The following is a 3,292-nucleotide window of genomic DNA, read 5'->3' as shown; positions in this document are numbered from 1 at the left end:
GGTTGTGGCAGAGGGACTCTTTTGCTTCATGTTAGGTTAGATGGTCTTTGGGGTTTTCCCAGCTCTGAGATTCTTTGATTTTGAGATTTTGTAGACTAGATTTGGACTCCCTCATTGGTGTTGGCATGGAGGATCTCACTGGGTTAATGAAATCACAGAATTTTAGAGCTGGAAAATTCCTCAGTATCCCTTTAGTTCAACTCATATCTGAAAAAGAATGTTTTCTCTACCATACCTCACCTACCTGGTTATCTAGCCTTTGCTTGAAGATCTCCCATGAGGATGATCCTACCACCTCTCCAGGCAGCTCATTTAATTTTTGGATGTCTCTAAATCAGTAAAATAAGAATAATAATAGTACTTCACAGAGCTGTTGTGAGGATCATTGTAAAGTACTCTGCAAACTTTAAAATAATATATTAGTTGTTATTTCTTTTATTGATAGTAATTGTTAGGACAATTTTCCTTAAATCATGCCTAAATTTCTCTTTTGACATAGAACCACTGAATGTTAGAGGTAAAATGACTCTAAAAGATCATTTAGTCTATTCCTTGGATTTTACTTATGGGGAAACTGAGGCTCAGAAAAGTTAAATGACTTACCCAATATCACACAGTGACCACAGCCAGAACTTGAACTAGTGTTTTTTACCTCATATCTAGGGCATTTTTTTACTGATACATTTTTACTTATGTATTTTCAGCTCCCTCAGTTAACTTGAAATGAACCAGAGGACCTTGACTAAATTTCTTCCTAAATCTCTCTCCTTTACTTCCTCCCAGAAAAATTTTCCATACAATAATAATGCTACCTACTAATGATCTATTTTAACTAATTTTATACGTTTATATTCTTTAAAATTTATATTTATAAGATCATAGATTTAGAACTAGAAGAGATCTCTGAAGCCTCATAATCTGAACTGCTCATTTTAAAGACAAGGAAACTGAGGATCATCTAGGTTAAGTGACTTACCTTACACCATACAGGTGGTAACTAGCTGGATCAGAATTCAAATTATGTCAAGAAAATGAGATGTGGAAGGACAGCCTGCAGTGTAATTTGCTGACGAGTTTAGACTTGCTAAGTGCTGATCCATTTTTGCAAACTTTAATAAAGCACTATCTAAATACTTCTACCACAAAAAAAAAAAAAAGAATGTAACTTGTGATAAATGTGGATTTACGGGGTGGTAAGAAAGGAGCTTTAGAAGGCTGTCCCAGTTGCAGAGGTACTCGAATGAAAATAAGAATTCATCAGAAAGGACCTGGGATGGAACAGCAAATTCAATCAGTTTGTATGGAATGCCAAGGGCAAGGGGAGTGAATCAGCCTTAAAGATAGATGTAAAAATGTAATGGGAGGAAAATTGTTTGAGAGAAAAAATCTGGAGGTTCATATTGACAAAAGCATGAAAGATGGTCAGAAGATAACATTCCATTGGGAAGATGAGCAGGAGCCAGGAGATATTATCATTGTTTTGGATCAGAAGGACAATCTTATGTTTACATGTCGAGGTGAGGACATTTTTATGTGTGTAGATATCCAGTTGGTTGAAGCATTGCATGTATTTTAGAATCTAATATCAACTCTTGATAGTAGAGCTATAGTCATTACTTCTCATCCTGGGCAGATTGTCAAACATGGAGTTATCAAATGTGTACTGAATGAAGGCATGTCTATTTCTCACCAGCCTAATGGGAAATGAATTCTAATAACTGAATTTAAGGTAAACTTTCCAGAGAATGGCTTTCTTTCATCACATAAGCTATCTTTATTAGAAAAGATACTGCCTGAAAGAAAGGAAGTAGAGGAAAATTTAGAAATGGATTGGGTAGAATCAGTAGATTTTGACCTATCTCAAGACAGAAAGCACCATTACAATGGAGAAGTTTATGAGGATGACAGAGCACCATCCCAGAGATGGTGTTCAGTATCAGACCTCTTAATGGGGGACCTTTGAATGCTCTTCATTTTAATGCTGGTTTTTATATGCAATAGTGAATGAGTGAAGAGCTACAATCATCTTAACACACTCACTTCTAGCTATTGTTTTTATTGTAATATTCAACTATAGTTGTGTTTTAAAAAATAATGTAAAAAATAATTCTTCTTCGAAGTGGATACTGCAGTGACAGAACAAACAAAGGGATGGAGTTAATAAATTTTCCTGCAGAAAACAACTTTAAATGTTCTGAACTTGGTCCCAAGACAACTATGAGTCCATAAGACCCTGCTTAAGCCAACAGAAGAACACACTACAGTGACTCCTTAAAATTCTAAGCCCTAGCACAAGGCAGTCAGCAGTGTAGCTGGCTGGTATAGACCTAGAATGAGGTTCCTAGTCCCCGCCAAAATGTAAGTCAAAGGCCCCAAACACTAGCAAAAGGAAGTCAACAGTGCACCTTGCTGGTAAGAGCCCAAAGAGAGGCTCAGATCCCTTTCCCAAAACTGAAATGAGAACCTGAACCCATGTACAAGGTAATCCACAGCATACCAGATCTTTGTAAACTCAGAGTGAGGCCTAAAGCCCCTGACCAAGCCTGAGGTTAGGCCCTGAGACCCATTATAAGGTAATTCATAAAGCTTTGAAACCTGAAAGGCACCAGTAGTTCTGGGGGTAGACTGAATCACTAATGGGAGGTGGCTTTTAAAGTTTCCCCACAGGCCATCATGCCACTATGGAAGAATTGAACCTTGAAGAAACACAGTAATAGAAGTAGGGGTAGCATCAAGGAAAAATTGAATTTAAAAAGAGTGTCCTCTCTACCCTAAGAATAGAATCCATCTTTTAAGATGAAAAGACAAGAAAAAAGCTGAGGAAATGAGCTGAGGAAATAACAAATCACCTAACCACAGAAAAATATTATGGAGACAAAGAAGAGCAAGATACAGATTCCAAAGAAGGCAATGAGATCACTGCAGCTACACACACACACACACACACACACACACAAACACACACACACACAAAAGTCAAAGAAAAATGTAAATTGGTATCAAGTGATAGAAGAGTATAAAATGATTTAAAAATCAGTTGAGAGAGGAAGAGGAAAAATGTGTGATAAATGAAAGCAATGCAAACCAGAATTGGCCAAAGGGAATAAGGTGTACAAAAATTCAATGCAGAAAACTATTTTTTAAAAAGAAGATTTGATCAAATGGAATAGGAGGTTCAAAAACTCAGTGAATAAAATATTTTTAAATTAGAATTGCAATCTTGCCCTTTAGAAAATAAGAGGTGAATAAGACAAAGGGACCAGAGGAATAGAATTACAAATAAAAGTTAATG

General features: G+C 36.4%; 1 pseudogene; it reads left to right on the top strand.

Moving 5' to 3' along the window:
• The first annotated feature begins 1,164 nt into the window (after positions 1-1,164).
• Positions 1,165-1,949, top strand: LOC123255455 (annotated as a pseudogene).
• The last annotated feature ends 1,343 nt before the right edge of the window (positions 1,950-3,292 follow it).

This window comes from Gracilinanus agilis, unplaced genomic scaffold (assembly GCF_016433145.1).
Source record: "Gracilinanus agilis isolate LMUSP501 unplaced genomic scaffold, AgileGrace unplaced_scaffold46946, whole genome shotgun sequence".
Taxonomy (NCBI): domain Eukaryota; kingdom Metazoa; phylum Chordata; class Mammalia; order Didelphimorphia; family Didelphidae; genus Gracilinanus; species Gracilinanus agilis.
Note: the sequence above shows the minus strand (reverse complement) of the source record. Positions and strands in the feature narration are given on the sequence as shown.